The sequence below is a fragment of the Canis lupus genome, chromosome 5 (genome assembly GCF_003254725.2).
Source record: "Canis lupus dingo isolate Sandy chromosome 5, ASM325472v2, whole genome shotgun sequence".
Classification (NCBI taxonomy): domain Eukaryota; kingdom Metazoa; phylum Chordata; class Mammalia; order Carnivora; family Canidae; genus Canis; species Canis lupus.
The window spans coordinates 62,327,608-62,341,990 of record NC_064247.1 but is presented as its reverse complement, the minus strand read 5'-3'; the positions used below and the strand labels follow the sequence as shown (position 1 = coordinate 62,341,990).

General features: G+C 39.9%; 1 protein-coding gene across 6 annotated transcripts in view; it reads left to right on the top strand.

Moving 5' to 3' along the window:
* Positions 1-14,383, top strand: part of RERE (arginine-glutamic acid dipeptide repeats) — a 408,927-nt gene that overhangs the window by 70,910 nt on the left and 323,634 nt on the right. The window contains exon 1 of one of the 6 annotated variants that reach the window (XM_049110567.1): positions 383-499. The exons of the other annotated variants lie outside the window; for them this stretch is intronic. The gene's annotated coding sequence lies outside the window, so the exon portion shown is untranslated. Of the gene's footprint in view, positions 1-382; positions 500-14,383 lie in introns of those variants that run through there. 6 annotated transcript variants of the gene reach the window in all.

Sequence of the window (14,383 nt, the reverse complement as noted above, 5' to 3'; positions counted from 1 at the left end):
GATGGTGATAAGCCCTGTGGGGGAAAATAAAGCAGGAAAGGGGGAAAAGGAGTGTCAGGATTGAGGGAGTGGTAATGATGGGTTTGTTAAGAGTGGTTGGGAAGATGCATTAGAACAAAGAAGTGAGTCATGAAGATGTCTGAGGAGAGACTACTCTCTAGTGGAGTGAATAGCTAGCTCTGAGGCCTTTTTTGAGTTTCATTTTATTGATTGGCTTTCCTTAATGAGGCTATGGAGATATATACAAAGAAACTTTACAGAGAATGAAATATATACATCAGTTGGAATAAAAACAGTTGAAATAATCACATAAACATGTTAGGTGCTTGAATTCTCATCTTGTTTTTTTTTTTTTAATTTTTATTTATTTATGATAGTCACAGAGAGAGAGAGAGAGAGAGAGGCAGAGACATAGGCAGAGGGAGAAGCAGGCTCCATGCACCGGGAGCCCGACGTGGGATTCGATCCCGGGTCTCCAGGATCGCGCCCTGGGGCGAAGGTAGGCGCCAAACCACTGCGCCACCCAGGGATCCCAAATTCTCATCTTGATATTGGACTTGTTAAGTTAAAATATGTGTAGAGTGGGGCACCTGGCAGGCTCAGTTGGTGGAGCATGTGACTCTTGATCTCAGGGTTGTAAGTTTGATCCCTTCATTGGATGTAGAGATTACTTAAAAATAAATTCTTAAAAACCATATGTGTAGAGTGTATGAACATATGTGCCCCTGGCTGTTTGTGTATGAAAATTTTAGTAAGGCAGCCGTGGTAATTATATTGTAGAATATTGTTACAAGGGAAGTTGTAATTGTTATTAGAGTTCAGCAGTCAGCCTGTGTTTATTATACTTTTGCTGTTAGATTAGTAGTGTGCCAAGTATTGGGGAAGATAGCAAAGTACAAGCTACTGTGCTCTGGTGTGATTGGCCAGACTGTTGTCTATATAGACACTATAAAATAAAGCAGCATGGTTGAATGGGACCAGTACTGAACTAGCATTCCTACATATCTTTCAATAGTGGCAGAATAACTTTACATACCAATTTAGCTTTATAGCTTTTAATCCTTACATTTCTGAGGACATCCTGGGAGAGTCCTTTTTGTTTTTAAAGATTTTATTTATTCATGAGAGACACAGAAAGAGAGGCACAGACAGAGGCAGAGGGAGAAGCAGGCTCCCCACAGGGAGTCCAGTGTGGGACACGATCCTGAAACTCCAGGATCACGCCCTGAGCCAGAGGCAAACATTCAAACACAGAGCCACCCGATGTCCTGAGAGAGATTCCTTTTTGGAGTAGGTGTCAGATAAGAGCTAGTTTTGATTTCACATGGGTTCAGAGTGCTTGAGAGGACTGTTTTCATTGCATAATGATTCTAGAACTATGGTTGAGTAAACAAGTCTACTGAAAACAAATATGATGTATTGATTTTCTATTGTGGAACCATGGTATGCTATGGAATGTCATGTTGTAATATTTGATTTTCATTATTGGGTGTAAATAAACTGAATCCTTTGGTATACGTACTATATAAGAATGGCCCTGTTCACCTTGAAAACCAACAGTGTTTTTCCTGGTCTTACACCATATGATCATACTAATTTATGTTACCAGCTGGTTGAATTAGATTTTTTTCTTTTTCCCCTATGAGGAGTAGACTTTTTATTTTACTTTATCTTAGTTGTTAAGCATGGAACAAAGCCATTTTCTCCTCATCTTTTGAGTGATGTACGGGTAATCTTTTTATTGCATGTACACTGATCAACATGTCAGGAATAATGTCATTACGAAAATACGTTCCTTTCAAGCTGTTACTCACTTTATAAAGTCTTTTTCCTTCTTCATTTAACATTCATTAACTGAAAACTGATATTTTTTTGAGTGCCACTTTGTTCTAGACATCTCTTTGGGTTTCAGTGATGAGGAAGACATTTTTCTTCATAGAGGTAAAAGTATGGAAGATGAAGTAGATTGTTAATTACAGTAATGTGTGGTATGTGTTCCAAAAGAGGAAGAAGAGGGTTCTATTTGGGTATAATTAGCAGGGGCGCTTGACTTGGAACAAGAGACATCTGAGTTGAAACCTATAGTATGATGAAGAATCAGCTGACACACAGGTATGGCAATAGGAAGCAAAATGAAAGCCCATTCTGGAGTAGGAAGAAACCCCTATTCAGTGCCCCAGAGGCAAAACAAAATAACAGAAAGCAAACATAAGGGACGCCTGGGTGGCTGAGTGGTTGAGCATCTGCCCTCGGATCAGGGCCTGATCTCGTCGTCCTGGGATCGAGTCCCACATCAGGCTTTCTGCATGGAGCATGCTTCTCCCTCTGCCTCTGTCTCTGCCTCTCTCTGTGTCTCTCATGAATAAATATTAAAATCCTAATTAAAAAAAATAAAATAAAAAATTTTTTTAAAAATTAAAAAAAAAGATTAAAAGCCAGCCAGGCATTCATGGGGTATAGATTCTGAGGAGGAAAGTTGCAAGGAACTTTGGAAGTCATTTCTATTTTTGAATCCCATCTTATTGACACTTGAGAAATGCCTGAGAGATTTGAAATAGTGGATTGATAGAATTGGATTTGCCATTTACAAAGATCACAGTGGTTGCAGTTGAAGGGGAAAAGGAGGGCACATCTGTGGTAGGAGGCCTATGACTCTGATGGCAATACTTGCAAGAGTTGTTTTAAGCCAGGACTGGGGCATTAGCAGTAGGAATGGAGAGAAGTGGATGGATTCAAAAAATACTTGGAAGATAGGACCTACAGGACTTGAGAAGGAAGAATCAAGGATGATTCTAGGTTTCTTTTTTTTTTTTTTAAGATTTTATTTATTTATGCAAGAGAGAGAGAGAGAGAGAGGCAGAGACACAGACAGAGGGAGAAGCAGGCTCCATGAGAGAGAGAGAGAGAGAGAGAGAGAGAGAGAGAGAGAGAGGCAGAGACACAGACAGAGGGAGAAGCAGGCTCCATGCAGGGAACCTGACATGGGACTCGATCCCAGGTCTCCAGGATCAGGCCCTGGGCTGAAGGCGGCGCTAAACTGCTGAGCCACCAGGGCTGCCCTGATTCTAGGTTTCTTCCTTGGGCCAGAGTGATAATGATGATGGTGCTAATGCCAGTTGTTGATTTATTGCCTCTTACTTCCAGCTTTACTTTTTACTACTTCCTTTTACTTGATAAAGAATGTGGACCCTTTAAATACTTCCCCTTGGCCAGTGGCAGGAGAAAGGAAAGGGTTTTACTTGCTGATTCCTGTGTGCTTGCCTGGCAGAGTCTGGCAGCCCTCTCCCACCCACCCCTACCTTGGGCAGTTTTGTAGGACGGTGCCTCCAGTGAGATACTTCCCTGCAGAACTACTTTCTTTGTTATTCCAGAGGGCTGATTTCTAGAAGTTCTGTCCGATGTGAGCCATCTCCAATAAGGTCTGGATCTCAGTCCTAGGATGGGGAGAACTCTTCCTTGGGTGCTCTGTCTCAGCCCTAAGGATAGTGGTAATATATTTTGCCATGTGTTATTATATTTGCTGTTATATTTTATGTCATCTCCTCTTTTTTATATCTTTTTTTTTTAAATTTTTATTTATTTATGATAGAGAGAGAGAGAGAGAGAGGCAGAGACACAGGCAGAGGGAGAAACAGGCTCCATGCGCCGGGAGCCCGATGTGGGATTCGATCCCGGGTCTCCAGGATCGCGCCCTGGGCCAAAGGCAGGCGCTAAACCGCTGCGCCACCCAGGGATCCCCCTCTTTTTTATATCTTAGGGTTCTTTTTACTTCTTTCTAGCCAATTCCTTATTACTCCAGTTCTTGTTGTAGTTAATAATTATTTTAAAAACTTTTCTCATTCACATTACTGTTTGGTTTTTCTTTACTATTAGACTCAGGCTGGTATAGTGCTCTGATATGATCCAGGAGGAGGAACTTATTTGGGGAGACGGATAGACTGTGAATTTGAGATATGCTAAATTTTGCATAAGTGACACTGATGCAGAGATAGCCAAAAGCATGTAATACATATGGGTTTGGAATGAGCTCTGGACTGAAGACATATTGTTGATTGCCCAGGGAGAATGTTAAGGAAAGAATTAACAGTAGGGCCCAGGCTAGAGTTGTCAGATCACTGCCCTGAGGTCTGGTCAGCTGAAGAGGAGCCTACTAAAGAGTGCAAGGAAATTGGCCACAAGAGCAGGAGAACTAGGCATTACTGAAGAAAGAGGTTATCAGTGATATATGCTACTTAAAGGTCAGGTAATAGAAGGAGTGGAAACTGGTTACAAGTAGCAAAAATAACAAACAGCTTAAAAATATTTATTTGGGAAACACCACTAGAAATTCCACTTAGTTAAGTTTACCAGGTATCTGGGTCCCCACTACTAGTAGCATGGGTTCTGGAACCTGGCTGCTTAGATGAGAATGCAGGTTCCACCATTGAGTAGCTGTGTGTCTTGGACATTTGATGAAGCTCTATGTGCCCTGCTTCCTCATCTGTGTGTAGAGTACACAGGGTCAGAGTGATGTGGTATTCATCATATTTTATTCTTATGGTTACAATGAGGGTAAAATGGATTAGCGTATACAAACCACTGAGCACAATGTCTGGCACAGAAACCCTACCTGCACTGTGACCTGGTGTTGGAATGCTGGGCATTGTGGTAGGTGATAGGGGCAGAAAGATGATCTGGGCTACAACTTCTGCCCTGAGGGTGTGGGGGATGGGAAAAAGGCTCAGTGAGACAGTACAGGTACATGGTAGAGGCCTCAATAAAGTTTATGCCTGAGCGGTGCTGATGAAGAGTCTCAAGGCTGGGTTGGATCTTAGAGGGTACAGGGAAGAGGAATGGAGAGTGCTGGGCAGTGTAGTCCCGCAGTGGAGTCATGGCTGACCCCTGGAATTGGGATGGGGTGATGGCAGAGGTGTATATCATCTGAACACACCCTCAGAACAGTTTATTTTACACCCTTGTGTCCCATAGTGTACTTCACAACAATCTAAAGCTACATAAGACTTACTTGGTGCCAACATTCCCATAGGCTTTCACAGACTGTGAGCTTTGAGTGTTTTATGTTAGTCCCAGAAGGAAAGTGAAGGACTGCAGTTAGTGCTGCTTCATTGGGTTTTACCCTCACCATTGAATAATTTTGCCCAGTTCCTGGATATTGATAAAGTTCAGAACTGCTGGGCAGCCCCTGTGGCGCAGCGGTTTAGCGCGGCCTGCAGCCTGGGGTGTGATCCTGGAGGCCCAGGATCGAGACCCACGTCGGGCTCCCTGCGTGGAGCCTGCTTCTCCCTCTGCCTGTGTCTCTGCCTCTCTCTCTCTCTCTCTCTCTCTCTCTCTCTGTGTCTCTATGAATAAATAAATAAAAATCTTAAAAAAAACAAACAAGTTCAGAACTGCTTATTGTTGATGCCTCCCGGCGGGATCAAGGAGGATCAGGAGGCACCAACACTTAGAGTTTACATGAGTTCTCCTCAACTTGCAATTCTTTTTGGAAAGTTCAACAACTGAAGAGATGGAGAATTCCTCAAAACCGTGGCTGTTCTTTTAAGAACTTACGATTTTAGAGATTTAGGAAATAAAAGTGTGATTCACTTTTGATTCCTTGGAGAAAAAAAAGCAATAATTCAGCTTTAAAACTGGGTGATTTCTTCTCTGATTGAAATGTTCTTTCTTTTTTCTCTACCTAGCAAACTACTGCCCCTCCTCAAATAGACAACTCAAGTATCCATTTTCTGTGGACCCCTTCCCTGATATTTAGGAGTTATGAGTCTTCCGACCCACCAAAGCACTGTACTGAGATGACTCTGTTGTAGTGCTAGTAGGCTTTCACTGGGGACCCTTCAGTCAGAGAACAAGAACAAAACAACAAGCATTCATTTGAGTTTGTTATCTTAAGATCCTGGTTGAGGATGTGCCTTGGCTGGAATGGTATACTCTGATCTGTAAATTCTTGTAAGGGTTTTGCTTCTGAATCTTTAGAGGGAGGATGAATATATTCTCTACAGAAAGATTATAAGATTCCCCCCCCCCCCGCCCCCCAGAAAGAAGAGTTAAACCACTCTTTATTGGGTAGAACTTCTGGGAATTCTACAGGAGGAAACTAAGAAGGAAGATGTCAAACTTTGACCCTCTGAAGTTTTTTGTTTTTGTTTTCCCTTTGCTTCTCTTAGATGTAACAGACACCTATAGGGAACTCTGTTTTTGGTGAAGACCAAGTGTTTATGTAAAACAGTGTAGAGAAACCAAAAGAATAAGACTCTTGGGGTGATTTTACTTTGCTTGACTATGGCTTATGTAAAATGGCAAGGCAATTGAAGTCTGATTCTTCTGATAATTGCCTCTTTTGTTTGTTTGGGTTATAAATCAAGGGCGAGAACCATTGCTGGATTATTACATTTTTGGAACTTTTGGGTTGTTTTGAAGGTTGATGAAATATTTCATATTGGTGATTTATTGAAAAGTTGAAAGAAAAACATGATGGGCATTTTAAGAATAGGCATGATAGGCATTTTAAGAATAAATTTGGCAGTTTAAATAGAGAAGAATTGAAAGAATTGTATGGTGAACACCTCCTACCTCCCACTCAAGATTCCACAGTTACATTTTACTATATTTGTCCTGATATATAATTACTATATTTACTAGTTAATGGTTGATACTTGCACAATGTGGGGAGGTTAGAGGTACAGACCTCCCTGAAGTTATCCATGTGTAACTTAAAAAAATTTTTTAAAAATTTATTTTAGAGAGAGTATGGGGTGGAGAGAGGCAGAGAATGAGGCAGAGAGAGAACCCCACACAGACTCCACACTGGATGCAGAGCCTGACTTGGGCTTGATCTCACGATCCTGAGATATCACAACCTGCACCGAAACCAAGAGTTGGACGCTTACTTAACTGTGTCACCCAGATGCCTCATGTGTGTAACTTTTGACTCCCCCCAAACTTAAGTAATAGCCTGTTGTTAATCAGAAGACTTACTGATAACGTACAGTGATTAACACTTACTTCATATGTATTATATAATGTATTCTCTTTTTCTTTTTTTTAGATTTTTATTTACTTATTCATTAGACACACACACACACACACACACACACACACACACACACACACACAAGCAGGCTCCATGCAGGTAGCCTGATGTGGGACTTGATACCCGGACTCCAGGATCACGCCCTGGGCCAAAGGCAGGCACTAAACTGCTGAGCCACCCAGGGATCCTTGTATTCTCTTTTTCAAATTATTGAAGTATAGTTAATATTAGTTTCAGGTCTGCAATATAGTGATTTGGCAATTGTATATATTGTGACGTGTTCACCACCTTAAGTGTAGTCACAAGGAGGAGAAGACAGATTTATAGTACCGTACTGTATCCATTGAAAAAACTCCAAAAAATAAGTGGACCTGCACAGTTCAAACCCATGTTGTTCAAGGGTCTACGCTACTGGGACACCTGGGTGGCTCAGTGGTGGAGCATCTGCCTTTGGCTTAGGGAGTGATCCTTGGTCCGGGGATCAAGTCCTGCATCGGGCTCCCTGTGGGGAGCCGCCTTCTATCTCTGCCCCTCTCTCTCTGTGTCTCTCATGAATAAATAAATAAAATCATACCAAAAAAAGGGGTCAGCACGACTCTATAATCATGTATTCTCTATCTGTCCTTTTATTTGTGTTTAAGGATTATCATTGCAGCATTTTATACTCTAGCAAAAGGCTATAAACAGTATAAAATAGGTAGATGGATATGGTATGCCCAGGGAATAGAATTCTATGCAGCAGTTGCAAAGAGTGAGGCTCTTTATGTATATTGACCTAAAGCAATGTCCAAGATAAATGAAGTAAACAAAAAAAGTTGCATAAGGGTATGTGAAGTATACTTCTATTTATTTGTATAAGAAAAAAAGGATATTTATGCATATATGCTGTATATGCATAGAATATCTCCAGAAAGCTTAAATAAGAAGCTGATAAAAGGGTTTATCTTATAGTCTCCTACAGTAATATATATATATATATAAAACATACATATAATATACAGGTGAATGTATAATATATATAGTGGTGAATAAAGTTACTTACCCAAGATTAGTCACACAAGGTCCATTTTTGTGTGTACTTGTGTATCCATTATGCCGTCTGATGAGACTAGTAGCTAGGAATAGGGCAGATCTTGAAGAGTTTATGGATTCACTTCCATAAACTTTGGGAAACTATTAAAAATTTTTAAGCAAAGAGTGAATCTCTCAGATTTGTGCCTTGAGACATCCAGTAATGGCTTGGGGGAGATGATGAAAGTCTTGCTCCTCTTTTTCTTCCTTCTATCCATTTCCTTTATGTTCCTAAGAATTTGTGCAATTATAATTGTAATACTTTTAGAAGAGTGGAAGAACTCTTTAAACTCATGTTTTGGCTTAAGTTCCTGTATTAATAACTATCATTTGTTGTATATCAGATTACCCCAAAGCAGTAGCTTAACACAATATCCAGCATTTATTATCTCACATGCTTTTTGGGGGGGGCGGGGCAGGAATTTGGAAGTAGCTTACCTGGGTGGTTTTGGCTGTGGTCTGCAGTCCTTGGAAGGCTTGGGTTGGGCTAGAGGATCTAGTTTCAAGATAGCTCACTCAACATGGCTGGCAAGTTTGGGCTGACTTTTGGCAGAAGCCTTAGTTCCTTGCCACTCTGGAACTTCTAAATAGGTTGAGTATCCTCATGATACTGCAGCTGGTTATCCAGAGGAAGGGGTCCAAGAAAGAAGAAGCTGCAATATCTTTTATAACCTAGTCTGGAAGACATTGTTGTCCTTCTTCCAATATTGTATTGATTACTAAGATTAGTCCTGTTCAATTGTGGGATGATACCATAGGAGGGTTTGAGTACCAAAAGGCAGAGATCCACTGGGGCCATTTGGAGAGTGGCTATCATTGCTCCCGTAAAAACATTACTGAATAGAATAATAAAATTTAGAACTGGAAGGAGCCCTCGCTTAGTGTTTTCAAAGTGTGGCCCTTGACTATCAGCATCACTTGAGAACTTTTTAAAATGTAATATATGACACGGTGTATAAAGATTTAGAGATACCTAGCAATAAAAAACAACAACAACAACAACAACAAATAGATGTTAGGGGCACCTGGCTGGCTCAGTCAGTGGAGTATGCAACTCTTGATCTCAGGGTTGTGAGTTTGAGTCCCATGTGGGTGTAGGGTTATTTAAAAAGAAACCCTAACAGACTTAGTGTTTTGGTACAGTTTTAGATTTATAGAAAAATTGAGCTGACAGTACATAGGGTTTCTTTATATTCAACATCGGCACACAGGGTTTCACTTCTTATTAATATCTTGCATTAATGTGGTCTGTTATAATTAATGAACCAGCATTGATACTTTATTATTAAAGTCCATACTTTAAGATTCATTCTTAGTGTTTTAAAGTTCAGTGGGTTTTGACAAATGCCTAATGTCATGTATCCATCATTACATTAGCATGCAGTATGGTTTCACTGCCCTAAAACTTCCCTGTGTTTCACCTTTTCATCTATCCATCTTTCTCCCCTGAACACCTGGCAACCTGTTGTCTTTTTACACTGTAGTTTTGTCTTTTCCAGAATGTACTGTAGTTGGAATCTTACTGTATTTATCCTCTTCAGAATGGCTTTCACTTAGCAATGTGCACTTAACATTTCTTTGTGTGTGTTGATAACTCCTCTCTTTTTATTGCTCAGTAACATTCCAGTGTATGTATGTATCACAGTTTGCTTATCGATTTACCAGTTGAAGGACATCTTGATTGCTTCCTGTTTTTGGTAATTGTGAGTAAAGCTGCTGTAAATATTTGTGTGCAGGTTTTTGTATATGTTTTCAAGTCAGTTGGATAAATATCTAGGTGTGCAATTGTGGGATTGTGTGGTAAAACAATGTACGGTTGGCTTCGTAAGAAACAGCCATACTGTATTTAATGTTTGATGTAGGTGCCAGGTGCTTCAGCTTCCTGTAGTTTTCTTGTTATTTTCTTCCTAAATTGTCTTTGGGTTTCCCTAAGAATTCCTCCTTAAATAGGATCTGTCTTGCAGCTCTCAGATAATACACTGTTATTTATACAGGAGCCCTGTTGATTTGGTGGTAAGGCATTGGGGAGGAGGAACATTTTATCATATTAAAACTTGTCTTTTAGTGGGCCTAAGTCCCTGGGCTATGATCTTTAGAAATTTTTTAGCCTCCTTCCCCTGCCCCCACCCCCACCCGTGTTCTGTGAGACAGGAAGGTAAGAGGGGGCTGGAGTTGACTAATTGTACTTTCTTTAGGTCATTTAGGCTCTGGCAAAGCAGTTGCCCTTAGAAGACAGGCCTTCCTTATGGAGGATGCTCTGAACTATTTAAAAATGGTTACTCTCCACTTGCCCAAAACACTAGGGAATTTTTCTCTCATCTGGTGGAGCTCCTGAAGGTAGAACTTCCATCCAGGTCTCCCAAAGTCTGGACCTCCAGGAGTTTTTAACTCTCAAATGAGTCTAAGTCTTTGGAAATTTGTCAAAATTACCACTTAAGTGTACTTACCAATTCAGCTGTGATTCTCAGTATTTTCTTTTCTCTCTAGATTTTGGGAGTGGTGGTTTGCCCTTGATCAAATTCTCTGATTGATTTCAGGATTCTTTTTTTTCTTGTTCTGCAGATGAGAGTGATAACTTCTAAACTCTGTGGGTCAGAACTAAAACTGGAAGTCTGGTCCTGCATAATCTTTGTTTAAACAAATCTCTGTCGGTGATATACTGATAAGTGATAATGGTTGAGACCCACTGATTTAGCCTAGTCCCCTTATTTTACAGATGAGAACACTGAAATTTAATAAGGGCAAATGATCTAAGATTATACAGAGTTTAAACCTAGATTAGAATCTGGTTCTCTTGACCAGATCATCTTCATACTGTTTTTTTTTTTTTAAATTTACATACAGCTACTTTCATGGTGATTAATTATATTTCATCTTATAGGTTGTGGAAAATAATCTTTATTTTGATACTTCACTGATTTAAATCCTTGGTATTTATTTCAGATTCATTCTGGGATCTGGTTATAATGATACTTATTGTCATAGTTATCTCATAGGTCACTTGAAATGTTCTCTCTGTGATAGGAGTATCAACCCACTTCAGAAGTGAGCTCTTATTGTAGCATGACTGTGAGTAAATTTTTATTTTCCCCATTTATTCCTTACAGATATATTTTAAAGTACCTTTAGAATTCTTCATTTAGTCTTTTGGAAAGCCTAGTGTGTATGAACCATTACATGGGATGAATCGGCTGCATCTGTCACTTCCTTCTTCCCATGTGTTCCCATAATGTCAGTTCCTTAAGATTTAGTACAGACTGGAGAGCAGCTGTAATGCCCCCCCCCCTTTTTTTTCTTCAAGCCAGCATCCCTCCTGTGCTTGTGTGTATGGCATGCTTCTAAATCTCTGGAGAAGTCAGGAATCTTTGTTCTAGAGCAGGAATTGGCAGACTTTTTCTGCAAAGGGCCAGAGAGTAAATATTTTAGCCTTTGCAAGCCATTTTGGTCTCTGTAGCAACCATTCAACTCTGTCCTCCTAGTAAGCAAGCAGCCAGCCATTAGTACTATGTAAACAAATGGATGAGGTTGTGTCCCATTAAAACTTTATTTATAAAAATAAGCTGCATGCACTTGACGCAGGGACCCAAGTTTGACAGCCCCTGTCTTAGGGTCTATAGAAATACTATTTTCACTTTTATATTTCAAAAGACGGTCCTGTTTTAATTTACTAGATTGGAGCCCCAAGATCTCTTTTATTAGATTGCTTTCAAAAGTAATAATAGATACTTTGTTGTGGAACATTGTATCTTAGTTTTGGTTTCTTTTTTGAGACCTGGTTTTTTGCTGTTAAAGAGATACGGGGATCCCTGGGTGGCGCAGCGGTTTGGCGCCTGCCTTTGGCCCAGGGCGCGATCCTGGAGACCCAGGATCGAGTCCCACATCGGGCTCCCGGTGCATGGAGCCTGCTTCTCCCTCTGTGTCTCTGTGCCTCTCTCTCTCTGTGACTATCATAAATAAAAAAAAAAAAAAAAAAAAAAAAAAAAGAGATACGGATTTTTTTTCCCCTATAACCAAGATTTGAGCAGGGTTGAGACTTTATTTAGTCTCGTGTGAATCTAGATTAAAACAAACAAACAAAAAACAGTCACTATAATAGCTGAGGCAAGCTATACCATCCGTGGTGAATGGTAAAAGATGTCTTAATAAATCTTAAAGAATAATAATCTCAAATTATGGTGTGTTATAGGTGCCTATGGAGTTATTAGATTAGAGAGATGGTTTTAATTTACTTCGAGTCCTTAGCAGATTGCTTACTGAATGCTTAGGAAAAATGGGTATTGGTGTTTGTGCTTTGCAGCTAACACAGGTCTTAGTTGCTGTGGCTTCTCATTAGCTCTTTAAGATCCCTTTAGGACTCTGGTTGCCTGGCAGGAGAAAAGGCAGGAACTGCTAGGAGCTCAGAGGACAGATGCAAGTTGAGAAGTAACCCTGAGGAGCACTGGTTTTATATGGGTCCAATATTTGTATGTTTGGTCACATGTATGAACTTGGGGTTTTGCTAGAGAGAAGTCCTGGCTACCTTGGTCAATCAATATGTGCTACAAATTATCTTTATTTCAGAGATCTCTGCAACTTGAGTCATTTAAAACTAAAACAAAAACAAAACAAAACAAAACAGAGACAACAAAAAGCAAATTAAAAAATTCCGTTTTGGATAGTTTCCTGTCTGTTGGGAAAGTACTACTGACCTTTAATAATGGTAGGTGATTGAAATATTATAGGTCCTAGTATTGATTACTGCCAGCCCATTTTTAAACAGGTCCGTCTACAATATTGGAACACTGAAGGTTTGCTTAATTAGAAGGGTCTTATGACTAGAATTTAATTATTTCAGACTAAAGAGAATATCAAAAGGAGACTCTAGAGGGCAGTGTAACCTAGCATGTTCTTGTGTCTGGTATTTAAGTTTTGCTTTGGAGAACTCTGGAACTATTCTGAACTCTTCCCCACTACCCTGTCAGTTTGGTAGAATGTGAGATTTGGAAAGAAGTACTGTGATTTGGCTTTGAAAGGTTGCTTAGATAATATATCATAAATATTGGCCTTAGGGAATAGTCATGCTTGGTTTGAAACATATTGGCTTAGAAACCTGGAATTGTCTTATTGATCCAACTAAATTGATTTGAGTTTGTTTTTTAGGCATTTGTGGAACATTTAAGCAATAGGAATGGTGTATCTTGTGTTTTTAAATATTTTGGGGTAGGAAGTAAATGTACCCTCTATTAGAGAATTCAGACAATCAGGAAGAGCCTTGATTCACAATACATTTTTATACAGCCCTTCACAGTGGAAAAGTTGAAACCAGATGCTTGGTTGGTGAATAGCTGTATCAGTGTTGAACTTTTCAAAAACTTAAATGTTTACATTTAGCAAAACCCAAAACATATTATGCCAATCATTTTTTCTAATTTTATTTTTTAAGGATTTTATTTATTCACGAGAGACACACACACACACACACACAGAGAGAGAGAGAGAGAGAGAGAGAGGGGCAGAGACACAGGCAGAGGGAGAAGCAGGCTCCATGCAGGGAGCCCAAGGTGGGACTCGATCCCGGGTCTCCAGGATCACGCCCTGGGCTGAAGGTGGAGCTAAACTGCTGAGCCACCCGGGCTGCCCATTTCCCTCTAATTTTTAAACTTCTGTATATTTTCACAGAAATCTAATCTGTATGTTTTTGACTCATTTACACATAAGGCATCAAATGTGGCTTAGAAAGAACTGTTTTGTATTTTGTAGTCCAAGGAGTTTTGGGTCCTTTAAAATTTTTTTCTTCCTGTAAAAAGTGGGGATTATCACAAAGGCCAAACTAATGAATCTCCTAGAATTTTATTTTTAATTTTTAAAAATAATTTTATTTATTTATTTGAGTGAGAGAGCACAGAGAGAGTAAGGAGAGTAAGATTAGCAGACTACTCACTGAGCAGAGAGCCTGATGCTGGGCTGGATCCCAGGACCCTGAGATCATGGCCTGAGCCAAAGGCAGTTACTTTACCAACTGAGCCCTCTCCTAGAATTTTAGGTTTGAGATTTTAAACTATTTCTTTTTCTTTTTAAGGAAAAAAAGTATAAAAGCAAAAATTTTTTTAAAGAATATTTATTCATTTGAGAGAGAGAATGAACGAGAGCATGAGCAGGAGAGAGGGTCAGAGGGAGAAGGAGAAGCAGACTCTTCACTGAGCAGAGAGCCTGGTACAGGGTTCAGTCCCAGGACCCTAAGATCATGACCTGAGCCGAAGAGAGACACCTAACAAACAGACTGAGCTACCCAGGTGTCCTGAG